Source organism: Aedes albopictus, chromosome 1 (genome assembly GCF_035046485.1).
Source record: "Aedes albopictus strain Foshan chromosome 1, AalbF5, whole genome shotgun sequence".
Lineage (NCBI taxonomy): Eukaryota > Metazoa > Arthropoda > Insecta > Diptera > Culicidae > Aedes > Aedes albopictus.
The window spans coordinates 92,475,928-92,503,436 of record NC_085136.1 but is presented as its reverse complement, the minus strand read 5'-3'; the positions used below and the strand labels follow the sequence as shown (position 1 = coordinate 92,503,436).

The 27,509-nt window shown below is 39.9% G+C and overlaps 1 protein-coding gene across 6 annotated transcripts in view; it reads left to right on the top strand.

Annotated features, from left to right (window-relative positions):
• LOC109427367 (proton channel OtopLc) overlaps positions 1–27,509 on the top strand; it is a 185,963-nt gene that overhangs the window by 61,947 nt on the left and 96,507 nt on the right. The window contains exon 1 of one of the 6 annotated variants that reach the window (XM_029855469.2): positions 10,529–11,174. The exons of the other annotated variants lie outside the window; for them this stretch is intronic. The gene's annotated coding sequence lies outside the window, so the exon portion shown is untranslated. Of the gene's footprint in view, positions 1–10,528; positions 11,175–27,509 lie in introns of those variants that run through there. 6 annotated transcript variants of the gene reach the window in all.

Here is a 27,509-nt window from a genome sequence, read left to right as displayed (position 1 = left end):
GGAGTCATTTTTGACATAATTCTTGAACCCATGGAACAATCGGAGCAATCAAAACGAAATTTTCAGAAAAGTTGTGTAATATTCCCAATATCCCAAAAATATTCTGGAAAACTGTTGAGCATTCTAAAAAATCATCAGTTTCTGTGATGTTCAAAACAAAACAAAACGATAGTCACAAATTGCTTCTGATGATCAAATTTTTACGTATTATTTTCAAAACCGTGCTCCGAAAACAATTCAAGTAGATCGGTTTAGAAATTCTTCTTCTTCTTCTTCTTCTATGTCTCTACGTCTCCACTGAGACTTGGCCTGACTCTCTCCAACTTATTGTTCTTTGAGCACTTCAACAGTTATTAATTGGAGGGCTTTCTTTGCCAGCCATTGCATGAATTAGTATATTGTGTGGCAAGCTCAATGATATACTATGCCCAGGGAGTCGAGACATTTTTCCCGACCGGAACGGGAATCGAACCCGCCGTCTCCGGATTGGCGATTCATAGCCTTAACCACTAGGCTAACTGGAGACCCCTCAGTTTAGAAATTATAAAAGTTTAATTATCTTGCGTTGTAGTGAGTGAACCTATTTCCCATCTCTTAGAATGAATTCAAAACTGAATATAGTATTTTTCCATCATATGAAAATATCGCTTACGTCAGAGTGATGAAATTTTTGTTCTTGGCGGGTTTGTTAATAATTTTATATAATAAGTAGTATTTACTTAGTTACAAGTTTGATATCATAACACATTTTGCTCTCGGATTTTTATCAATAACATATTAATATCAAAATGTATTATTGAAATATTTGTCGAACTCACCGTTATTAAATTGTTATTGAAACTAACAAAACAAGTCATTAAAATGGTTTACCAGGAACATTTTTTTTACGATATTTTTTATTTTTCCGCTTATGACAGACAAGTTTATAACATTAAAAAAATCGATTCTATTATTCAGTTATTTTGCACAAATAACACAGCTTCTTATGCAGTTGTTACTCCCTTCTGCTCGGGTTGCATGCATATTTACAAATGATTTCGGTTAAGATCCGCCGTTGCGGCACTAGCGCCTCCAGAATAAAAAAATAAAGCACATATTTTGACGAATGTAAACTTACCAAATGAAGCCATTTTACACCATCCTCTCCTTAATCCATATGCCGTCGAGACATGTTATGCCTACTTGCTCCCCGTTTGGATCGATTTCACATATGCACGTGAAGATGGTGTTGCCTCTGGGGCAGCGCTGGCTGCTGAGAGGAAAAACATCGAAGAATGATCCCCACTTGACGGAATGATAAATCAGACGACGGCCTGTAAATCTTTCGAGTGCCATCGACTGGGGCTGCAGGTTTGTTTTCGAGCAATAATGAGCGAGAATTCTTCGGGCTTCTAGCATGTCGATAAGTGGTCATCCGATTCGAATGAGTAGAAGATTGATCGAACATTCGAGGATACAATTTTAGGAGATTTTTCTTTCGGTAGTTTAGGTTTTCTTTCTATATTTGTTTTTTTTTTCTTTTATTTGCTTTTGTTATAAAAATCCCCATGTCCATCTCTACGGACAAGTGCGTTTTTTTTTTCTAAAAATCTCCTAGTTGTCACTGGTGGATCAAATTAGATGACAGTAACCTTCAGGGTTTTTTTCTATCATTCACTATCATTTTCAGTTATTTTACTCCTCTCCACAAAAAATGTGTTGCCCTATGAAATGTCTTCGGAAATGATCAAAGTGTTATAACAAAAATGCAAAAAAAATCATCTTGGCGTTTTGATGTTTCCTTAAAAATCAAATAATGATAGCACGATTCGATATAGCGCATACCCTCACACAACCAACAAGCAACAGCAGTCATTCAGTGAATCGTTTAGTTAGCTCGCTTTCAAGCCTATATCCATCACTCAGCGAAATAGCCTTAAGATTTTCATAAGGCCCAACTTATGAAACGGCCTTTAAATAATTCATAATGATTCGGATGAATTTCATAAGGTCACTCTATGATGTAGAATCGTCACACAGCTTGGCTTTTATTCATGTTTAGCAACATGTAATTCTCAAGCGTCGGTAGCCGTGTGGATAAAACACGGTCCCGGTGATCCCGACGTCCATGGATCGAATCCAGTCTGCATCATTTTAAGATTTTTTTGTTCTTTTTATAAGTCTATCTTATGAAATTTGTCATAGCAAGCACGATCAATTTTCATAAGGTATTCTTATGTCATCCATAAGAATTAGTTATAGCAAATTTTCATAAGGTATTTCGATGAATTTCGCTAGTTTTTTTTCGCTGAGTGCAAGAGGGGTCCACCGCCGGTGCTGCTACCTGTTTTGTTTTCATTCAGAGTGCAGCTCGCCGCACCGACTGTTGCGCAGAGTTCGATCCGAGAGTATGGGTGACTTGGTCGCCTTCCGTCTCATAGTTTCCCGCTGCCACACTTTTCCATCGCAACTCCATGACGCGAGGGCTTCCCTCGCTAAAGCAGGGGGATTGATCACGACGGGGCGCTGCTGACAGAAATGCCATCGAGACAAACAGTTCTTTTATTGTGGGACGCTATATTCGTTTTTTTTTTAATTACGCGACCAAGTGATTTCGATTCGATGATGTGGGAACGGAATTGATTGTGGGAAATTAGACGGTACATTTCAATGGGGATTATGCACTTGCGCAGATGTTTGTATGTATTTTGAATGTAAATTCTAGTGGCTATTGTGGGCTTTGTGGAATTTCGATGAAATTGAACGATATCTATCTAGATAAGCACGTGAAGAAAAATCGAAGCAGTTGTAATTTGTTTGTAGTGGATTTACGCAATGAGCACGAAGTTATGCGTTTTTTTTAGTTCTGTCAGTTGTGTGATATTTCCCTTTACCTTAAATTAATCTCCCTAGTGGAGGCAATGTTCAATAAAGTGGCCGACATATAAATGAAATTCGAAAATTGCAAAGACTTGGCCTTGCCACCTGAATCATTCGCTTTGGGATCATACAAGTTATGGTCAAAACTAAGGTGAAATAAATTAAGTCCATACGAGCGCTCAACGAGCTTGAACATTGTATGGAAAAACTCTGACAAACGTATGCAGATATGACAAGTATTTGATTTTTGCTGCAAAGTGGCGCTTTAAGCATTCATTTGAAACAATATCTGATATTCTTTTAGGTAACGATACGCCAAACATCTTTGTCGAAGACTGCAAAGCGATCCGAAGCGTGTGAAAAAAGTTATACCTACTCCAGGCCAGAGGTTTTCAAAGCTTTTGTTCGATGGTGCACTTTATGGAAATAAGTCGCTTCGCGGTGCACTTGTTCACTAAGAATGCAATTACAAATTGTACAAAAATATCTTTATTTTTCAAAGCGTTTTCTAGGCACGTACACTCTTCATTGAAGTGTTTTCTTCCCGTACCTATGTTATCACGACCTTGTTTTGCATGTTGTTTACATTACTTGTCGAATCTTAGTACAAGTGATACAGTTATCCGACTTGGAATATTTTCTTGTTTGGATGTTTGTAGAAATTTCAGAATGCTGAGTGAGATCCAGATTCTTAAGGAAATTGTTGTTAAATTGGTGGTGTTTTTTAAGCACATAATGAAATTCCAGGTAATCTGATTCCAAGACCATCGCAAAACTGCACAAATACTAGTTGGTTTGCTTCTGACATTATCTGAAAACGCCTTCATCGTTACCTGCGAGAATAATTTGGGTAAGCTACGCATCCAGAGAAAGCAGTGGATCACAGATGACACCTGGAGGAAGATAGAGAGGCGAAGGAACGAAGAAGCTGCGATAGAGCGAGCGGAAACATAAGGTGCCAAAGCCGTAGCCTGTCAGCGCTATTCCGCTCTCGACAAACAAGTGAAGCGCTCATGCAAGGGAGACAAATGAGCGTGGCCGAACTCCCTAGCCGACGAAGGCGAGAAAACCGCAAATACCGGTGACATTCGCCTCCTCTACGATGCCTCACGTCGCTTTAGTGAGACTAAGATAAATGCTACGACGCCCGTGAAAGACACGTCTGCCTATCTATTGTCCTACCCGACTGAAACGCTGATTTGAGCGCTTTGGATACCTTTTTCGAGTGTTGGATACGTCACCAACACCTCAGTATAATCCGCCAAGAGTTGGGCGCGTTCGACTTACACATGCACAACTGCTGTACATTCTGCAACATATGAGAAATCGCGACATTTCCGACCAACTAGATGCAAGGCGTCTTTGTAAAGGTGCCCAAAACGGGTGATCTGACTGTATGCGATAATTGGCGGGGCATCCTGTTACTGTGTGTCGTTCTCAAAGTCTTCTGCAAAGTGATCCTTAACCGGATACAGGAGAAGGTTGACGCAATTCTCCGGCAGCATCAAGCAGGATTCCGTTCCGGCCGATCCTTTGTGGACCATATTGTCCTGCTCCGTATCATCCTGGAGTAAACCGATGAATTCCAAAAATCTCTACCTGGTGTTCATTGATTACAAAACAAGCATCCGACCGTCTCAAACTCGAAAACGTTAGGGGAGCCCTCATGCGCAAAGGTGTCCCTGAGAAAATCATCGGACTCATTGAAGCACAGTACAAGGCATTTTCATGCAGAGTGCACAACGGTGTCTTGTCCGATCCCAGCGGGGTCGTTGCTGGAGTGAAGCGAAGATACCATCACCGCTACCGTTTCTCATCGTAATTGTAGGAAAGTGAAACGTGGTGTGTATCAGTGGAGAACACTCAACGGCTGCAGGTCTTTAGCAATAGATGCCTGCGGTTATATAATTCGTGCATGGTGGCCTCACAACTGGATCTCCAACGTGGAGCTCCATCGTCGATAACATCAAAGTCCGTTAGCAACAGAAATTCGGGAATAAAAGGGAATAAAGCAAGTCGACAGAAATATGAACCTGTTCAAGCGATCGCTTGATCTTTCAATTCGGCATTATGCATCACCATGGACTGGAAATAAGTTCTCTAGAAGTTTCTCAAGAAATTTCTCAAAAACTGCATCTTGACACTAGTGCACGGGTTTCTTTAGAAATTTCTCCTGGGATTCCTTCAGGGATTCCTTCGGAAATTCTCTCAAAGATTTCTACAAAAGTTCGTGCATGTATTTCTTTAAACATTGCTGGAGTAATTCATCCAGAAATTGCTCTCTGTGACTCCTTCTGGAACTCGTCTAGAAATTTCTCAAGAAAGTTTTCCAGGAGCTACTACGGGTGTTTTTCCCAAGATTTTTTTTTTTCAAAAGATGCTATTCCAGGAAAAATGATATCACAGAGATGCGAAGATTTTTTCAGAGATTCATTCAGAAATCTCTCTATGGTTTTGTTTAAGAATTTGGAAAGTTTTCCAGGGGCTCTTACAAAAACTATTGTTTCAATTCTACATATTCAGGCATTTATTTAGAAATTCTTCTAGAAAACTCTCAGGAGATTTTTCTGGAAGTGCATCCAGGGTTTCCTTCAGAAGTTTCTCCAGATATTTCTTCAGGGATTGCTTCGGACTTATTCTGACCAAAGATTCAGGGATCTTCAGGGATTCTTTCAGATTTATTTTCCGGTGATGCTTCAGGAATTGATTCACAGCTTTCATCAGCAATTCCAGTAGAAATTGCTCGAAAATCTAGTCTTTAGCAAGTTACTTCAACATTTTTTCCAGCAATCCTTCTAGAATATCATCAAGAATTTCCTCTAGGAATCTCTTTCAGACAATCCTCATGAGATTTGTATAGGAATTCCTTCGGGGATTCTCTCAATTATTCTTTCAGTAATTAATGATTCTAGTGTTTTTTGAGCAATTTCTGGAAAAACTTCTAAAAAAACAATGCAGGAGGAATTTTTGAAACAATTTCAGCAGAAATCGCCAAGAAAATCCCAGAAGATATATCAGACAAAGCAGCAGGAGCAGCTTACAAAAAAAAATCTTTGTGGGAATTTCTGCAGGAATCTCTGAGAAAATAGCTTTGGAAAAGTCTTGGAGGGACGCTTAGAGGAATTTCGCACTGAATCGCTGAAGGAGTTTTGAACACATTTTTGAAAGATTTTGGAAGAACTTTTAAACCTGAAGAAATTTCATAAAGAAATTATGAAGAAGTCTTTGGGGGTATTTTTGAAAGGATCTCTGAAACAAATTCAGAAGGAATCCAAGCTGGAATTTTTGAAATAATTTCTGAAGGAGCGATCTCCAGTAGGATTCCTCTAGAAATTGCAGCAAACACTCTTGAATGAATCACTAAAGAAATATCTAAAGAAATTCAAGGGAAGTTTTTGAAGGAATCTTTGAAAAAACACAGGTCGAACTCGATTATCCGGAGTCGGGCTCTGAAGCTTCCTCAAAGCATATCTGGCAAACGGAATGCTGTACAAAGCTGAAATTTCGACGATTAGGTACTAATAAAAGTTGGATTGATCAAATATCAAAGTTACAGCTTCATACAACATTCCGTTCCCCAGATACATGCTTGCGAAGCTTCAGAACCTGACTCCGAATAATCCAGTCCTATCTGTATCTTAAGAACTTCAAGGAAACTTCAGGAAACCTTTGGAGGAATTTCTAGAAAAGTTTATTATTGAATATTGGGTAAAATTCTTTTTAAAATTCTATATTTTTTTTTAAATTATTTTCTGAAAGTTTCCCAGAATTAAGGGAAAACTGGAAGCATTTTCTAATATTTTTGGTTTTTGTTTTTTTTTATTAAATAACGAATCAATATTTTCAAAATCGATTTTCGTTCATGGATCAAGGTATCTTCTGAATTGTTTTCGAAGTGGAAAATGTTTCCCATTATTGTAAAATTTTGTTAAAAAATAGTTCCTTCAAAAACGGAAAACATCATTCATCACGAAAAATAAAATCAGGAGATACCTCGATCCATACTCTACATGTGTATGAAAACCGATTTTAAAAATATTGCTTCGTTATTTCATAAAAAATAAAAATAAAATATGAGAAATGCAGAAACAGATTTTGTTAAATATTTCTTCATTATTTGATAAAAAAAATCAAAATTGAAAAAAAAATAGAAAATGCTTCCTGTTTCGCCTTTATTCTGGAAAACTGTAATAAACAATTTTTCCATGAACTTTATCCAATAGTCAATAATAAACTTTTCTAGGAATTTGTGCAAAGGTTTCCCGAAGCTTCCTTGAAGTTCATAAGATACAGGTAGGATTGGATTATTCGGAGTCAGGTTCTGAAGCATGAATTGAACGGATCGGAATGTTCTATGAAGTTTAATCTGTGAACATATTTCTGAAAGATCTCTTGTATAAATGCCTAGAGAAACGGCATAGATAAGGCTATAGATCTTAAGATCCTAGAAAATTTAATAAAATTTTTGCCATATTTCAGAAGGAACTCCTGTAGATATACTTAGGAATTATTGCAGGATAAATTCCTTGAAGAATTCGTGGAGAAATTCCTAGAATTTTCCTTAGATGAAGAAATCTTGAAGGAATTTTTGTATGAACTCGGGAATTTCCTAGTAGAAATTCTTGAACACATTCATGCGGGAAAATGACGGCTTGGTGGTCTAGTGACTATCGCTTCTGATTCATATGCAGAATTCTGGGTTCAATCCCTGGCCCGACATTTTTTTCCTACTTTGGATCTTTGGCTTTCCACGAAGGGTCTCCAGTTAGACTAGTGGTTAAGGCTATGGATCGCCAATCCGGAGACGGTGGGTTCGATTCCCGTTCCGGTCGGGAAAATTTTCTCGACTCCCTGGGCATAGTGTATCATTGTACTTGCCTCACAATATACAAATTCATGCAAAGGCAGGCAAAGGAAGCCTTCAATTAATAACTGGGGAAATGCTCAAAGAACACTAATTTGAAGCGAGGCAGGCCAAGTCCCAGTGGGGACGTAGAGCCATAAAGAAGAAGAAGAAGAAGGCTTTCCACGTATTTCATAAACAAATATAAAAGATTCCTCCACAAATGTCTCCAATTTCGGATTTTTTTAGGTGGTCTCTCCAAAAATTCAGAACAATTTCTCCAGTGTTTTCCACAGAACTTTTACCTTAGATTTCTAAGGAAATTACTCAAGGGATTCTTTTAGAAAATATTACATGAACTGCTGCAGAAATAACTTCAGTACTTGGAAATTTTTCCAGAGATTACTTCAAAAAATATTGAAAAATTCTCTAGAAAATCGTACACAGATGTTTTCATAAATTATCCCAAGGATTTCTTTAGGTAATTCTTCGAGGATTCCTCCTAATATCGTGAGAGTGGCTTCCAGGACTCCAGTTTTTAGGATTTTGCTTCCAAAATTTTATGAATTCCTGCCGGCATTGCTGTATGGATTTCTTTTGAATATCTTCTATGATTTCCTAAAAAAATCCCTCCAGGAAATCTTTCATAAAATCTCAATCGGAAAATCACCGTAGATTCCTTCAGAAAATTCACCATGGATTGCCAAATATCCCTCCGTTCCTCTTCAACAATTCCTCCTTAAATTTCTCCACGGATTCCTCTACAAAGCCTTCACAGATAGTTCTTCACTGACATTCCTCCATTGATTCCTTTTGAGAATCCTCCAAAAATTTGTTGGGAAAGTGCTTTTTATATTTTTGAAAAAAATTCTCCAAAGTATTCTTTGATAGTTCCTTAAATATCTAAATTCCTGCGAAAATTCATGATTTTTTTTCCGCAATCGCTCCAAGGAGCACAATGGAGCAATTTCGGAGGGAGTTCATGGATGGAAATCCTCTTAATGATCATTCAAAATTTACTCGAAAAATATCTTCAAGAATTTTTTCCCATGATTCCCCTACAAAATCTTTCATGAATTTCTCAGAAATGACTCTGAAGATTCTCTCGGAAAGTCTTTTACGGATTCCTTCTAAGATTTATCTAGTGTTTCCGTAAAAACTGAATTTCAGAATTTCTTCAGGAAATAAGTTCAAGTGTTACTTAAGAATATCTTCCAAAGGATTCAATTGGAAATTCTTCCAGAAGTTTTATTTTTTTCCCAGAAATACTTTCAATCATATTTTTCAGAAAATCATTAAGACATTTGCTTCAATTTATCTTTGAAAATTCTCTGTTGGTTTTTGGTATCTGAAATTTGTCTAAGATTTTCTTCAGAAAATCTATCAGGGTTCTCATTGTAAACTTCTCCATGTATTCATTAAGAAATTTCACTTTTTACATCTTTCAGAAATTTGTCCAATAATTGTTTCAGAAATTATTGCATTCGTTTCTTCAGAAATTCAACCAAGTATTCCTTCACAAACTCATTCAGGAATGTCTCCAGTGTGCGTGTGTGTGTGTTTTTTTTTTCAAGAAAATCCTGCGGGAAATCCTATATAGATTTCTTATAGTGTTTACAGCAGGAATTTTCTCAGAATTAGCTTCAGAAATTCCATCGGTTATTCCTCTATGTATTTTCTCGGAATTTCTTCTATGATTTCCTTGCAGGATGCCTCCAGGCATTTCTTCAAAAAAAATCTCTAAATATTTCATTCACAGATTTCTCCAGGAATTACTCTAAACATTTCAAGAGATTTTTCCAAAAATCCTGCAAGAGTTTCCACAGTTCCAGAAACTTCTTCAAAAAAGGGAAATCCTCCAGAGATTTTTTTCAAGAACTGATTTTTTCTTGGTATTTCTTCAATCATTCCTCCTGACATTCCTTCAGGAGTTCCTGCAGAGACCCTGCTGAAATTCTGTCTGATATTTTCCGAGACATTTTTAACAAAAACTGTCAGAAATTCTTTTTGGGATTTCATCGTCCGCGAATTCTTTCTTATTGTGAATTTCACCAAATATTGCCAGGGATTTTTCTTTGGGTCTCTGTGAGGATTTTCCAGAAAATCTTCTAAGAATTCCTTTAAAATTTTCACCAGAAATCCTTGAGAGAATTTAACCTGTGATATCTCCTAGGATTCATCCCGTGATTTCATAAATTCCTGTAGAAATTCTTGCCTTATTTTCTCAATAAGTTCTTTCATATATTCCTCAGTGTTCTTTTCAGGATTTCTCCAGGAACTTCTCATAGTTTCCTCTTGGGTTTTCTAAAAGGAAATCTTAATGAATTAAGGGGTAATTTTCAGGGCTTCTTTCAGTAATTTCTTTAAGGAAAAAACTAAGAACTCCTATCGAGATTTACACGCGAATCCCTCTAGCAATTCCTTAAAAGATTGTGATGGCCATTGTAAGAAGCGTGGCTTTGTGGTATGTATTGGCATTGCCACTCTCTATTTTATCGGAAAATCAGCCGATAACACATAAACTTCTCTCGTTAGGAAATTTTAGGAAGTTTTTTTTTGCTATTTTCTATCAATGGCATTTAAATAAGCCATTCTATACCGCATACCCTAACGATTGCTTCTGCTTCAAAACAGTCGCGCGCGGAACGGCAAGCAAGCGGAAGCAGTAGCACTCGGTCGGTTGGTCGGTCGGTACTGCGCGATGCTACTTCAACTCCAGACTAATTCATCATTATTTTGCGGTTGCTTGCTGCACTGTTAACGTTAAGCAGTACAGTACGGAGGCAGTACAAAGTTGAATTGGAAACTCGAACTCCTGAGGCCTCTACTGGTTGGCATTTCCACCATCGGTAGTAGTAGTCCAGTCGCCAGTCGCGTTTAGAACTTTGTCCGATTCGGTGGTGTCGTTCGATGATGGTGAGAAGAGAACAACTCCACATCGCATCGTGAGGAACGACGGCAAGTAAGGGCGTCGCGTGTTTTACTGGACTTTGTTTGGGAGTTTTGCGTTTCGGGTTCGGATTGTGAAAGTGTGGTGCTGGAAAATTAGGGTTCTTTGTGAAGTGAAGAAAGATGCGTTTGGAAAAGGGGGCCACAGCCAACGGGTGGCGGGAGAATGAGTTAGGGATCGCATTTGATGCGATGTCAAGTGCGTGCTAGAACGTGATATCTACATACGTATCGTGTACATTAGCTACCAGTTTTGTGACGACGTTCGAGTGTAGTAACGAGTAATTGCATCTGGATTGTGGGAAAGCGGGAAAAGAGCCGAGAAGGGAGGCAGACCGATCAGTTAAATTACAGTGATTGTAAACTTGTATATCATCGATACCCACGGAATTGTGTGCGGGCGAGTGAGCTGTTGTAAACTCAAGCAGTTGTTTGACGCGTCGTCGTATCCAGAAGCAAGTGTTGATTCGAAGTCCTACAAGTTTTGCTGCTCACGGGATTATTGGAACAGAGGAAAAAATGGGTAGGCATCAAATTTCATATCCAGCTTATGCAGTTGTTGTTGTTGGCCCTCTGCCACCTTCCACCAGTTGAAAAGTTGCACTTCGAAACCAGCAACCATTGCAATCCGGGATTAGGTAGATGTGTGGAAGTCTTCCACCGTCGAACCGGAAAGTAGAACATGGAACGGTGCCAAAATGGCTGCAACTTCTTGGCCGGTCGTCATGTTTCCGAAGCGGAGTCTAGACAATGTATTGCTAGAATGTACAAGTACCTCTATCTGATCGGAGACGGGACAAAAGTAAGAGTTTTCCTTGTTGCAAGTTTCCCATTCCACCTGTCGGGCTAAGAATAGCGTTTGAGCTCTCCACAGCACTACTGTACGACTGTCGATTGCGGATCAAAGTGGAAGGAACAGCCCTAGCCGCCGCCGCATGCTAACAACGTTAATCACCGTCCGTCGTCGTTTACTAGCCTGGGTTTAGCTTCGCCGTGCTTCCACTACTGACTGCCCACTTCTCGTATTCCATCCGACCACATCAATGGAGATTGAAGTTTCGTGTTTATATGTAGTTTACGATGTATTTTGGGGGGAAACTATACGTGTAATTAGGTTACGTTTCGACTATAGCTCTATAATCAAGTCACCGAAGTGTAAACAGTCAGTGTACTCTGATGAATGAAGCTTGATGCTTTTAGAGAAGAGCAGAACACGAACAGTGCATATTACTGTTTACGAGGAATCTCGATAGTGGAGTGTTGTTTTTATTCAGCCTAACGTCAGATTGTTTCTATATCTGATGTTTAGTTCTGTAAGGCCGTAACATCACCGAACGATTTCTTTTAATCAATGGTAATGACAATGTTATTTTGTTTGTCGAAGGGCTTTATGGAGTTCTAGGGAAATTCACAGGGGCTTCGTGGCGTTCGTATACAAAATGCCCTGGGTTCAAATCCTGGCCCATCCATATCCTCTTGTTTCGTATCCTTTTATCTGCTTTCTCTTTCTTCTGTGTTTTTTTTTCCTATTATCGTACAAATTAGGCCGAACGGTCTCCACAGGTAGGGCTCATGGATATATGAACAAAAAAAGGAAAAAAAATCAGGGTCGCCTATTTTCCCGGAAAACCCAAGTGGATTTTTTTTGTTTTCCCCGGACACTACTTAAGTACCGTAAACCGGGGTCAAATTGATCTTCGCGTCGAAATTGATCACACGTTTTTCGGTTAGGTTTAGCATATTTTAAATAATTTCCTTTCAACTATCGTGCAGTTGGGAACCGATACTAAACGATATTTGCTTGGAAACTATTTAAAGTATGTTTTATCTAACGGAAAATCGTCTGATCAATTTCGACCCGGAGATCAATTTGACCCCGGTTTACGGTACTTTGAAAAATCATAACTCAAGAACGAAACATGGTGGAAACATAGTATTTTTTTGGAATTTTCCTGGAAAATGAAATCAAATTTTCTCAGAAATCTAAACAAAGAACTGGAAAAAGTTTTCCACAGTTGAGAAAATTCGTAAAGAAAAGCCGGAAAAACGATGCCTGAACTCGTGGAAAATTCAAAAAAAAACATTTTTGAAAAGGTTATTTTATAATCTTTAGTCGCTGAAATTTTTGGAATGCACTTTTTTTCTTTCTTAAGAGTTATGGCCAACCTTGTGGAAAATGACCGTGTAAGCCTTTATTATATGGTCATTTAACACAAAGTTGGTCATTACTTAGGAACGAAAAAGAAGTGCATTCCACAAATTTCAGCGTTTGAAGCTTTTGATATTACCTTCTCAAAAATATTTTTTTGAAAATTTTTCGCAAGTTCGGGCATAGCTTTCCCGGCTTTTCTTTATGAATTTTCTCAACGGTGCAAAATTTTGTGAAAAACTTTTTCTTCTTCATATTTTTTTGGATTTCTGAGAAAATTTGCTTTAATTTTTATTAAAAAACTTTGTTTCTACGATGCTTCGTTCTTGAGTTATGATTTTTCAAAAAATGCTTAAATGGCACTTTTGGACATTTTTCAACAAAATTGGCCATAACTGAAAAATGAAAAAATGTGCATTCCAAAAACTTCAGCGATTATGAAATAACCTACTTAAAATTGTTTTTTTTTTTGAAAATTTTCCTCGAGTTCGGGCATAGTTTTTTCGGCTTTTATTTACGAATTTTCTCAATTGTGGAAAACTTTTTTCAGGTTATTTTTTTTTTTTTGATTTCCGAGAAAATTTGATTTTATTCTAAAAAAAACTTAGTTTCTATGATGCTTCGTTCTTGAGTTATGAATTTTCGAAGTCAGTAGTGTCAGGGAAAAACAAAAAATCCATCTGAGTTTTCCGGGAAAATGGGCGATTCTTAATTTTTCTCATTTTTTTTATTCATATATCAATGAACACTGCCTGTGTGAAAAGTTCCATGAAAATCTGAGACCCTTCGGCCCAAATCTGTACGGTAATAAAAAAAATCCCCTACATCATTCCGTTCCCGATACATGTTTGGGAAGCCTCTGAACCCGACTCCGGATAATCGAGTCTAGCCTGTAGCGCTAAGCGCCCAACATAGATACATATGCCGAAATGGTACAATACTCTATATTAACCTTCTGTGGGCATTAAGAAAAAATATGAATAATGCATTGGGGTCATTATGACCCAGAAATTCTAGCTCTAATAGAATGATTTTTTCATCAGTTCAAATAACCAATGTCTTATTTGAAAGATAATTTCGTCAAGAATGTGTTGATATGGTAAAATATTGGATCCACGAACATTGACCACCGGGAATCTAATACGCAGGGCACCATGTCGGATAAGTTCGAGAATCACCCACTACGTGGTGATAGTGCTCTTAGAAGCTTGCAGTTCAGTCTAAATGTCGTATACCTCGCGTTCTGTGCCTTATAGTAGGTAACTGTCTTCAGCATAGTTGCTCAGAAGGCTAAGAGAGTTGACATATATTAGAGTATTGAGCTTTCGGTTTCAGTGATTCGAAATTCGTTCACCAATTGTTTCTATGAAAATTGAGCTTTTTTGCCAGATAATCCTCAATTTTTTATGGCCCACCCCTTTTTGAATCTTTAGGTTTAAATGATTGAGTCTGATCCAAGTCCATCCTGTTCAGTGAAGGATACTGTCTTCAACTAAGTAGTTCAGAAGAATAAAAGCTTAATATATTCGTTGTACATCTCGCGTTCTGGACCATTGCGTCTGTTACTACCTTATTAAAAGCTTCACAGAAGATTTCACAAGTTTTCACATATAAAGAACAATTTGATTAATTCGCTCACAACGTGGCGCTTGTCTTTTTTAGAAGCGCCAGTTCAATCTAAGTGTCAAATTTCTTCGGAATTTTGTTTAATTTTTGTTTGCAATTATTTTGGAAATCCGTGCAGCAATTTCTAAACGTATATCTTGAAATATTTATTTGGTAGTCCCTTCGGCAATAACTCTTAAAATTCTTTCGGGCATTTCTTAAGAAATTTATTTCTGAATTCTTTGTGCATTGTTATGAATAGAATTTTTTTTAAGTAATTCTTTTGGAAACTGTCTCAGCTATTGTGTCAAAAATTGAGTTCGCAATTCTTTTGGTAGAGTTTTTCAAGATTTTTTTGAGAACTCCGTTAAAAAATTCTTTGAAAATTTCAGTGGCATTTCTTTTGAGAAATTGTAAGGCCACTCCTTGGGAATCAGTTCTCAGCAGTGCTTCAACAATGGCTTTGTGAACTTTTTCAAAACGCTTTTCTGCGAAATTTTCCTATTAATTTTTTTTTCAGCAATTTCTCTCGGAATTTTTTGACAATTTGTTTGGAAAATCCTTTGGAATATCTTCCACACTTTTCTAGAAACTTCTTTGCCATAAGACGGACTATAGTGTCTACCACTTCTGATTCATATGCAGAAGGTCCTGGGTTCAATCCCTGGCCCGTCCCTTTCATCCTAGTTTGTTTTTTTTTTCTACATACATTCTCCTTCCTCTGCCCTCTGCCAACAAATCGAAACCAAAATGAATTTGTGCAGACGAAGAGTGGTTCAGATTTAAAAATACCTGGCAAAAATTGTCAAACCATAGCAATCTGCTAGGTTGCTAGACTAAAGCATAAATAAATGTATTGGACCATGATTTGAATCTTTATTTTATATTAATGGAATTTCCATTATTTGTCAATTTCTTCGTACAAGATTCGACGAAACGGCTGTTTTTCATACAATTTGGCCATATGCATATCATCGTGACGCTAATGTTTTGGCAGCTCTTGGCAGCTGCATTTTTTCTTAATCAATTCAGCATTGGACCTCTATGAGACGCAGAGGTATATTCGGTCTGATGTAGATACAAACGATTGCAGTCATCACTTCCTTCCCCTTCCCCACATTGAGCTGCAACCTGACGTGGCAGGCGCTATTTTCGTCTAAACATAGAAGATCACCAACGCTCACACACTGAAGATGCCTGCTAATCCTTGCCAGATATCTCATTGGTTCCTTGTGTGAGTGCGTAGCTGGTCTACGGGCAATACTGGAGTAGCATCTACGGGCGATCAATCAAGCTCAAGCTCAGCTTCTGGAAACTTCTTTGCCAACTCCTACGGGAGTTGATTGAGTAACTCATTCGGCATTTCCTTTTGAGATTGATTTGGCGAATTTCCTTTGACTTACATTGTGAAAATCTTTCGAATAACCTTTCGGTGAATCGTTTGGAAATCTTGTCAGCAATTTTCATTTGATTTGATACAAAAATTCCTGTTGATTTATTTTTTAGGGTTTTCTTGGACAAATGTTTAAACTATTTCGGCAATCCTTTTGGAATTTGGTTTGGTAATGCTTTTGGAAATTTCTGGACAACAAAATTGAAAAATAATTTAGGTCGTTTTTTAAATACCTACTGCGTTACTTTTTGAATTCTATGCAATTGCATTGAAAATTTACTAGACAGCTCTTTCAGCTATTTCTTTAGGAGTTTTCTGGCAAAACCTTTGTCAATATACTTGTCAATTACTTTTGCAGTTCTTTCGATAGCTCCTTTCGAAATTACTGAGTCTATTCGGCTGCAAATTTCTGTATGTAACAATTTTTGAAAATTTCTTCGGCACTTCCTTAGCAAATTTCTTTGCCAATTCCTCTACACATTCCGTTGGTAATTCTTTACGAAATTCGGCCTGTTATAACTTTTGAAGATCTATTAGATCCTCTTTTGCGAATTTGGAAAATGGACGAAGAAAATCTCAGAACAACCTAAAAAATTTCCAGAAAAATTAAGGTGATTGCCAGAGAAGTCGCCAATTTTTTTTTCTGAAAAAAAAACTAAACGATTTCTGAAAACGTTTGCATAGAAATAGCTTAAGGCACCCTAAAGGAATAACCAAGGACTTACCAGAGATATTACTACAAACATTACCAAATGGAATCCTGAAAAAAATGCCGAAGGACGCCCCATAGTAGTTTCCGAATATGTGTCTAAAGGAATAACTGAAAAAAGTTCTCTAAAAGAATACCGAAGGAGTAATTAAAGATACTCCCGAAGAATTCCGAAATTAATTTCACAGAAAAAAATTGATCAAGTTCAATTTCAATTGAACTCCTGTGTTATTTTCAAAGAAATGGTTGAATAGATTAACAAAGGAATCGCTAGTTCACTTCACAATGCATTTGCGACGAGAAATCAATGAGAAATTCCTAGAAGAAATTATTAAACTATAATCAAATATAAAATATAATAAATACATTCTCAAAGTGAGTTTAGGATAACTTTTCATCAGAGTTGTTGAAGGAATACTTTACGGAAATATGTGAACGAAGTTGAAAACATAAAAACAAAAAGTTTGCTGAAAAAAATATAGAAAAAAAAATCTCAAGCAATCTAAAATGGAATAACCAAAAAGAATTTCAAATTAATTGCTGGAAGAAATCAGAAAAAATGCTCAAGGAATCCCCATAGCCATAACGGAATTTCGAATTCCAAAAGGAATTGTGGAAAAAAATTTCGAAAAAAAAAAATGGTAGAAGAAAATTTCACTGCTGAATTCTCAAAATACCTAAGAAATATAAAATCTTATTAAAAAAATCTGAATAAGTTCTTGTATAAATGCAAAATGGTCTTCCCAAGAAATTGCTGAATTATTTTCAAAAGAAATAGCTTAGAAATTTTTCAATGAAATTATTGAAAAAATGACAAAGGGATTTCTGAAAAGTCTCCTAATTAATTGTCTGGGAAATTCCCATAGAAATTTGTATGAATTAATAAAAAAAAATGATCATTCTGTAAGACTTTGCATTTTTCCTCAATCCATTATTCATAACTTTTTTGTGGCGACATTATACATTCATGACCCAATTGTTGAACACTAGCATAAACTGTTAGCGTAACTGCCAGAATTGTCTTCATGCAGGGGCTCACCAGGGGTGTTTTCAGAAATTTTCTACGGGTATGTTAGAGGCGTTCCCGGGGCGTTTGAGGGGGGCCTATGGAGCTTTAAAGGGTTTCATGAGCTTTTCATGTTGTTTCAGGGAGTTTTAGACGATTGTGCGGTTTCAGGGGACTTCCAGGGGCATTCCAGAGATATCCCGGAGAGTTTCAGGAGTGTATCAGGGGTCTTCAAGGGACTTGAGGGGCGTTTCAAGAAGTTTTATGGACGTTTCATAGAGTTTTGTAGGCGTTCCATGGGGCTTCGGGTGGTTTTAAATGCCCTTCAAGGGTGCTACAAGGGTTTACAGTGGCGTTCCAAAGGGTTCCAGAGGGTTTCATGGGTGTCCCAGGGTCGTTCCACAAAAGTTTAACAGGTTTCAGGGGCGATACAGGGAGTTTAAAGGGTATCCAGTTAGCCTAATGGTTAAGGCTGTGGATCACCAATCCGGAGACGGTGGGTTCGATTCCCGTTCCGGTCGGCAAAATTTTCTCTACACCCTGGGCATAGCGTATCATTATGCTTAGCTCACAATAACAAATTCATGCTATTTTTTTATTCTTAACCACTTAACCTATTTTACAGCTCTTTTGTCCACTAGGGCAATACGTGAGCGATTCCAATTGGCGGCTGCACTTACACTTTGTACAGCACCTAAAAATGTATTCTATTATATTCTTATTCTACTATATCGAACTGGTTTGCCTTTGTGCTGCTTTCACTTTTCTACCTTGTCCTTGGTAGAATGATGAGCACGATGATGAAATGATGTGTAGCTGTTGTTCCTTTTCCAGTCCGATTGAGGGTCGTCCATTATGGGTTGTCGTTCGCCGATATCCAATTATCCGGGTCCGTTTGAGCTATGAGAGCTCAGAAGAGGGTCAAGTGCCAGCCGCTCTCGGGGGGAAGAGCAACTGACGAAGTGCCGGGGCTGGGATCGAACCCATGACCATCCGCTTATGAAGCGAACGTGTAGCCACTGCGCCACGGGCCCCGGCATACTTCATGCTATTGCAGGCAAAGAAGGCTCTTCAATTAATAACTGTGGAAGTGCTCAAGGAACAATAAGTCGAAGAGAGGTAATTCAAGTTCTAGTGGAAACGTAGAGCCCAAGCCCGTGCACAAGGGGGGGGGTTTTGGGGGTTAAACCCCACCCATTACCGACGCTTTTTACATTAGGCGCCCCTCCGCCTTTTGCCGAAATAGGTAAAAACCCCTCCCTTGGCGCCACTTCTGTGCACGGGCCTGGTAGAGCCATAAATAAGAATATAACAGAAGTTTTCAGGGGCATTCCATTGGGTTTCGCGCGGTATGTCAGGTGTTCCATGGGGCTTCAGGGACCTTAAAGGGTGTTCCAAGTGGCCTGAGAGTTTCAGTGATGTTCTAGGGGTTTCGAAGAGCTTCAGGTGAGTTTCATGGGGTTTCAGGTGTGTTCCAGGGTGTTGCAGTAAGTGTCATGGGGTTTCAGAAGGGTTTCAGTGGTTTCGGAGGCGTTCCCGGGAGTTTTCAGAGTATTCTAGAGAGCTGCATTAGGTTTCAGAGATGTTCCACGGTGTACCATCGGGTTTCAGGAGGTTTCAGGGACATTCCTTGGGATTTCACGGGGTTTCAGAGGCGTTCCATGGAGTTTCTGGAGTGTTCCCGAGAGTTTCAGAGCACCCCAGGGGAATTCCAGGGGGTATTTCTAAGGCGTTCCATGGGGTTTCAGAGACGTTCCAGGTTGTTTCAGTGGCATTCAGCTAGTTTAAAGGGCGTTACTGAGATTTCAGGGATGTTCTAGGGTCTTCCCGTGGGTTTCAGAAGCGTTTCAACAGTTTTCTGGAGGTTTCATGGGCCTTCAGGGCTGTTTCAGGGATGTTCCAAGATGTTTCAGCGGGTTTCAGCGATTTTTAGGAACGCTGCAATCGTTTCAGGAGGTTTCAAGGGCGTTTAGGGGGTTTAACACCTGAAAACCTGTAACACCCTGAAACCACTGTTAAAAACCGTGAAACTTCCTTGAAAGTCCCCCAAATTCTCCATGAATCCCCCGGAATCTCTTCCGGAACCATCAAAGCGTTTCATTCTAAAATTTACATGAAACTTAAAAATGAAAATCTGCCGTGTGCATCGTAGTTGTTCCATATTCTATGGGAATTCCTATTAACCTGGGACAACTATTCTGCATATCTCGTAAAATTTTAAAAATTTTAAAAATTAGCGAAAATATTCAAACAATTTCCATTTTACTGCGTAAATATAAGTATTCTTCATCACAGTTTGTTTTCAAGGAAAATCTGCATTGCGTTTTAGGGCAATTTTTTAAAAACAATGCTCTGCTAAAATGAGAGAATGATCCTTGGAGTTTTTCAATATGAACCTTCCTCACGCAGTTGACAACCGAGCTATTGAGTTGAGTCTATAAGGAAGTATTTGAGAATTTGGGAATTTTCTCGGCAAAGCCTTTTGGAATTCATGCTGCAATTTATTAGTGATTCTCTTCAACAGTGCCATTGGAAGCTGCTTTCGTTTTTTTTTTTTTTGGAAGTTTGTTCGATACTTTTATGAAATTATTCAAGAAATTCCCCCGACAATACTTACGGGAGCTCTTTTGGTAAATCCTACTGAAAATTCTTTGGGAATTCCTCTGGCAATGTTTTAAGAATTTTCTGCAGTAATTACTCTTAAAAATGTTTTGGACATCCCCAAATTAAATTAAATTTTTTTCTGAAACTTCTATGGAAACTGATGCTGCACTTCTTTTGAGATTTTATTCAATAATTTGTTTAAGAATTCTCAAAGTAACGTATTGGGATAATCTTTCAGTCATTTTTTTGAGATTTCGTTCTGCAGCTCCTTTGAAAATATCCTCGAAAATTTGTTTGGCAACTCTGGTGGATACTTTTCCAGCAATTATTTTAGCAATTGTTTATACAACTCCTAACCAAATTCCTTCCGCAATGCATGCATTGTGGGAATTCCTTCGGCAATTTCTTTGTATATTCCTTCGAAAATTGCTTTGAGAAATTCTTTGACACTCAGGCAAGTTTGTTTGCATTGACGACTGAAATTATAAAGGAGCTGTTCGAGGGAACTGCTGAAGACATTTCACGCCTGAATTAAACTGAACACTTTGCAAATAGTTTACTTGAGAATTCAGTCTCTGACAAAATATATGCAAGAAATAATCCTACGAACAAAGAACAGAAAGCTTTTCCTCAACATACCCCGACAGGAACCAGGATTTAATTTATTTAAAACGCTTCCGGTAATTGTTAGTTCCTATGATGTGGCTCCACACCTGGGTCGTCCCTATGTCGATGACCTCTTTCTGGCAGGAACTCATCCTGTCGATGTAGTTAGTAGGGCGTCGCTCGCGCGCCGATAGGTGTCGTAAATGCATCTAATTTCCTCTATCGTCGTCGACGGTGATGACACTCTATGTACGTATGTATCCAGACCAGATAGCGACTTGTCCAAATCCTGATAGTCATCATCAACTAATTTCCCTTCATAAGTTGCAACCCGTGCACTGACTGGGTTATCCAGGTTGGTCGGTGGTCTCCCAAACCCCGTCTTCCCCACTGCAAACATTACACAAAGAGGCGTGAGGCGTGCCAGGTGCTGCCTCAGCCACCGCCCCATCGCAAAGTCTATTGTTGGCGTCGTTGGGGAAAGCATTCCAGGTGGAAGGCTTGTCCTCTCCTATCCTGTGTGCTGACTCTGTAGGTACCTACCAGGTCCGGAAGACTGCCAGTCGCGAAGCAAACTATACTCAATGAAACGCCACCGTGTGTGCACTAGCCGAAGGGATTGTCACATTTTCATTCCGGTGGGGCCATTTCCTGGGGTGGGGTCAGTGACGGGTTGACAAGGGAGTGGGTCATTAGTAGTGGGGACTATGATCCATAAATATCTATCTAGGTAGCCCTCACACACCTCCTTCACCCACAGTCTAGAAGGGTGAGTATAAGGATGATACGAACACAGGCAGGCCCCAGTATCAACGCTAATGGCGTGGATGGTTCCGTTCGGTTGAAAAGAAGGACCGGCGATGAATCCTTTCCTGTTTTGTTGCGTATGTGTTAGCGCATAACATTATTTATTTATCTTTTCCTGGAAAGGATACAAGTGGGACCGGAATGGTTCACGCGTTCCAAAGCAACAATTTGCTTTCAAGAGGTTTTGGAAACCGTCATAAAACCAAGATGATTTTATTTTGACTTTATGATGATGTTTGCAACCTACTAGAATCTACTTGACTTGAGAGTTTCAATATAAGAAGAAAATATCTTTTGAACATTGGGATATTCAGATAAAAATGTACGAAAAAGAAGCTACGGTCTGGTGCGACTGGCCAGGAGATCTGTTGGAGGCCTCTATAGCTACGACTGTAGAGGAAATTTCCTTGAATTACTTGAGCATAGAGTATCTACGTGCATGTCATACGATATACACAAGCAAAATGGTCATTGACAAAGCAATGTTTCAGTTAACTTAACTGTTTCAGTTCACTTCCACAGTGCTCATAGAACGCATAGGACGCATTTTACGCGCAGCTCGAACGCGAGTACGATCGCTGCCCAAGCCACAACGTCAAGAGCATCATAGGAGATTTAAACGCTCAGGTAGGCCAGGCCGAGGAATTCAGACCGACGGTAAGTTCAGCGCCCACCAGCAGACAGGCGCAAAAGGGCCTACAACTCATTGATTTCGCTGCCTTCAAGAATATGGTCATACGTAGCACCTTTTTCCAACACAGCCTCCCTTATTGTTATACCTGGAGATCACCACAGCAGACGGAATCTCAAATCGACCACATTCTGATTGACGAACGGCACTTCTCCAACATTATAGACATCAGGACCTATCGTGGCGCCAACATCGACTCCGACCACTATCTGGTGATGGTCAAACTGCGCCCAAAACTCTCCGTCATCAACAATGTATGATACCGGCGACCGCCACGGTACAACCTAGACCGACTGAAGCAACCGGATGTCGCCTCAGCATACGCGCAGAATCTCGAGGCCGCGTTGCCAGACGAGGGCGAGCTCGATGAGGGCCCTCTTTAGGACTGCTGGAGTACAGTGAATGCAGCCATCAACGACGCAGCCGAGAGCACCATCGGGTACGTGAAACGGAATCGACGGAACGAATGGTTCAACGAAGAGTGCAGAACGGTTTTGGAGGAGAAGAACGCTGCGAGGGCGGTAATGCTGCAGCAATGGACTCGACAGAACGTGGAACGTTACAAACAGAAGCGGAAACAGCAGACCCGCCTCTTTCGGGAGAAAAAGCGCCGCCTGGAAGAAGCGGAGTGTGAAGAGATGAAACTGCTGTGCCGTTCCCAAGAAACACGGAAATTCTATCAGAAGCTCAACGCATCCCGCAACGATAAAGACGGAGGCCTCTTGACGGATGGACATGAAGTGACCGAAAGGTGGAAGCAGCATCTGAACGGCGTGGAGAACGTAGGCATGGGAGACCACGGCAACGGAGGAAATGGCGACGCCAGTGCAGCGGAGGACGGAAATGAACCAACTCCCACGCTGAGGGAAGTTAAGGATGCCATTCACCAGCTCAAAACCAACAAAGCAGCTGGTAAGGATGGTATCGTAGCTGAACTCATCAAGATGGGCCCAGACAAGTTGCCACCTGTCTGCATCGGCTGATAGTCAGGATCTGGGAAACCGAACAGCTACCGGAGGAGTGGAAGGAAGGGGTTATCTGCCCCATTCACAAGAAAGGCGACCCTTTGGAATGTGAACTTCAGGGCGATCAATATTTTGAATGCTGCCTACAAAGTGTTATCCCAGATCATCTTCCGTCGTCTGTCACCTAAAACGAATGAATTCGTGGGAAGTTATCAAGCTGGCTTCATCGACGGCCGGTCGACAATCGACCAGATCTTCACCGTACGGCGAATCCTCTAGAAATGCCGTGAATACCAGGTCCCAACGCATCACCTGTTCATCGACTTCAAAGCGGCATACGACAGTATCGACCGCGCAGAGCTATGGAGAATCATGGACGAAAACGGCTTTCCTGTGAAGCTGACTACACTGATTAAAGCAACGATGGACGGTGTGCAAAACTGCGTAAGGGTTTCGGGTGAACTATCCAGTCGGGGACAGCGACAAGGTGATGGACTCTCATGCCTACTATTCAACATCGCTCTGGAAGGTTTGATGCGACTAGCCGGGCTCAACAGCTGGGGAACGATTGTTACAAAATCCGGTCAATCTGTGTGCTTTGCGAACGACATGGACATTATCGTCAGATCATTTGGGACGGTGGCAGAGCTGTACACCCGCCTGAAACGCGAAGCACCAAAGGTCGGACTGGTGGTAAATGCCTCAAAAACAAAGTACATGCTGGTAGGCGGAACCGAACACGACCGGATCCGTCGGGGTAGTAATGTTACGATATACGGGGATACTTTCGAGGTGGTGGAGGAATTCGTCTACCTCGGATCCTTACTGACGGCTGACAACAACGTGAGCCGTGAAATTCGGAGGCGCATCATCAGCAATAATTGACAGAGAACTCTTTGGTGTATGTTTATTAGGCCTGTCCAGCTTTTCAAAAATGTTCTCTGATTCTCAAGTCCACCCCCATATTTTGATTGGCATCCTGAAAGAAGTAACTGGTCAAAATTTCAGCCAAATCCATTGAAATTAAGAGGTGCATCAAATCAATTTTGTGTTTTTCGATTATTTTTGAACTTCAAAAAATCATAACTACACTAAAACATGTCAAAACTTAATTCTATTGACAGAAATTGAAAGCTATACTTGTTTGCTACAACTTCTCCGAACAACGTGTACCTATAAAATTGAAGGAAACATGTGTAATTATCACATTTGTAATCAGAAAAACCTTAAAAAGTTGATTTTTTGATAGATTTCGTTCTGGAACACCCTAATATACGTATTAAGACGGATTTTTCAAGAAGGCATCATATTCTCCAAGGTTTTTTGGTTATTTGCTTCTTTGACACTAATGCTGTAGGAGTTGAGCAAAAATTACTAAAATTCGTGAAAGCCAAATGTGGTCTAAAAACTAGCTTTTCGGGTGCAATCACGCTTTGGCGCGCAAAAAGTGGCATCGCGTCAGCACTGATATGATAGCCAACTCCTGTCATTACGCTTGTTTGTTATCACCCGTAATAGGGCACTGCACGCCGCGGTTGCTAGGGAAAATTCTTTTAAGTCCTTGACGTTTCGTGGCCTCGTTGTTTACGATTTGGACTTAGAAAAATTTTGCTGGTTTTACTGAGGTGCACCCAGGTGGGCAGGGTGGCTTTGATTGAAATTATCAACGCGTGGTTCGTGGGTGGCGGAATGCGCGCGTTCGGGCTCCTACTTGCAAGATTATGAAACCTGACTTGACTACAGTTATGAAGTTCAGCAATTTGTAAGGCATGATTAGCTGATGTCAGGATGAATCATTGACCACATGGTCATCACTGGCCACTCCGGGAACTTCCGGGATGACCCGAAACAACCTGGAGAACCGGTGATAGGGGTCAATTACGTTTATTTAGCAAAACATGATGAAAAACACCACGGCTCTTTTTTATGATTTTTCGTCAATTCACTTGTGACTGCATAGCAATACTGGCCATGGTTCCCATGTGCCACTTCCGAAACTTCCGGGATGCCCTGAAGAACCGACATTAGAGGATAATCATATTCTAACAGAAAAATGTGTCATGCGACAGATCTTCCTTCATGAATTTTCATATATATGTTTGAGGTTGTATCGATGCTAGACATGGCCCCCATTATTGGCCACTTCTGGAACATCCAGGTACCCCGACGGAAACGACAACAAAAGCTAATTACGATCATACAACAAAACATGTAATGTGACCATCATGATTTTTAATTCCTATGTATGTGGTCGTATCAAAAGTGGCCACACTCTTGGTTGACCATTTCTGAAACTTTCTGGGGCGCTCTGAGGGAATTGATGGCCAGAATCAATTTGGTTCATTCAGCGACGGTTTCATCATGTTTTTCGAGAATATGCTTGTGGTTACTGCTAAAACTTAGAGAATGCCCTCAAGAGACTGATGGCATATTGAACAAACGCGTTCATATGACAAAATGTGGTGTGTAACGCATCTTGGCTAGGTCCAGAGAAATATCTGACAGGATAAAATAATGCCTGATGGAACTTCCGAAGGATTCCCTGGCGTAATTCCTGGAGGAATCCCTTTCAAAATGTTTGAAGGCATCCTCAACGGAATTTCTTGAGAAACGTCCATCTGGGAATTCCTCCGGGTTCTCCTCCTCCAATTCCTCCAAAAGTTTCTCTAAGAGTTCATCCTAAATTTTTTCCTTAAGTAAGTATGAGAGTTTCTTCCAAAACTTCTCCGGGAATTTCTTCTGTAATTCCGCACAAAGTCCTTACTGGAACTCCTCTGGGAGTTTCTTCTTAAGTTCCTCTGGAATTCCCCCCGGCAGTCCCTTTTAAATTACACCAGGAGTTTCACGTAGAATTTCACTGTGAGTTTGTCATAATTTCCCCCGAGAGTTTATGCTGAAATTCTTCCACAGGCAGTTTCTCATGATATTCCTCCGGGAATTTTCCCAGGAATTCCTACGGAAGATGCTTGTAGAATTTCTTTAGTTCATTCTAGAATATCTCTGAAAGTTCCTTCTGAAATTCCTCCGAGAGTTCATCCTGGAATTCTTCCGGGAGTTCACTCTAAAGTTCACGCAGAAACTCCAACGGTAGTTCGACCTAGAATTTATCTGTGAGTTCGCCATAGTATTCCTTCAGAGTATCATCCGGGAGTTTCCTCCTAGAATTCCTCTTGAAATTCCTCATGGAACTTCCTGGATCCCAAAAATGCTTCAGGAGTTTATCACAGAACTGCTCGGATGTTCCTCTTGAAAAACGTCCGGGAGTTCCTTCAGGAAATCTTCCGGAAGTTCCTCTGGAAGTTCGTCCTGCAATTTCTCCTAAAGTTGTTTCTGGAATTCTTTCTGGAAATTCTTCTGGAATCCTTCTAGGAGTATCTCTGGAGTTAATCTGAGAATTCCTCCCAAAATTCCTCCTTTCTTACCGAAATTTCTCTGAAGGGTCACTTTGAAACACCTTCTGAAATTCCCACAGGAGTTGCTCGTGAAATTTCTCATTAAATTTCACAGGGGACTCTACTTTTATTTCTTAGGGGGGTTTGCCTTAGAATATCTCTAGGAGTTTCTCCTAAAACTCTGGGACTTCCTATTGAAATTCCTTCTGGAGTTCCTCCTCCTCTGAGAGTTCACGCTGGAGCCCCTACGAGAGTTCATCCTGAAATCCTCCGGGAGTAAGTCATAGTATTACTTCGGATTCTCCACTTGAATACTCTCCACGAGTATCCTCCTGGTACCTCTATGAGAGTTCCTCGAAGATCCTGGAATTCCTCTATGAGTTCGTTATATTATGTCTTCGGATGTTCCCCTTGAATACCCTCCTGGAATTCCTTCGAGAGTTCCTCATGAAATGTTACCAGGAGTCCCTTCTGAAATTTCTCTAGGAATTCCTTCTGGCAGATCCTCCTGGAAATCATCAGATAGTTCCTCCTAGAATTCCTGCGGAAATCCTTTCGGTAGTTCCTTCTGAAACTACTTCGTGAGTTCATCCTAGAATTTCACAGGGAGTTTCTCATGATATTCCTGCGAGAGTTCATGCTGGAATTTCTTCGGGAGTTCCTTCTTGAGTTTCTTAGGTTATCCTTTTGAAATTTCTTCATTCCTTTGAAATGCCTGATGGAACTTCCGGAGGATTCCCTGGCGTAATTCCTGGAGGAATCCCTTTCAAAATGTTTGAAGGCATCCTCAACGGAATTTCTTGAGAAACGTCTGGCAAAATGTTTGAGGAATCTCTGACTAATATATTGAGGAAATCTCTGTTGGAATTGTTGAATAAATATCTGTCAGAGATAATCCAGATGCAGTGCATTGCCCTTGCGGAACTCCTAG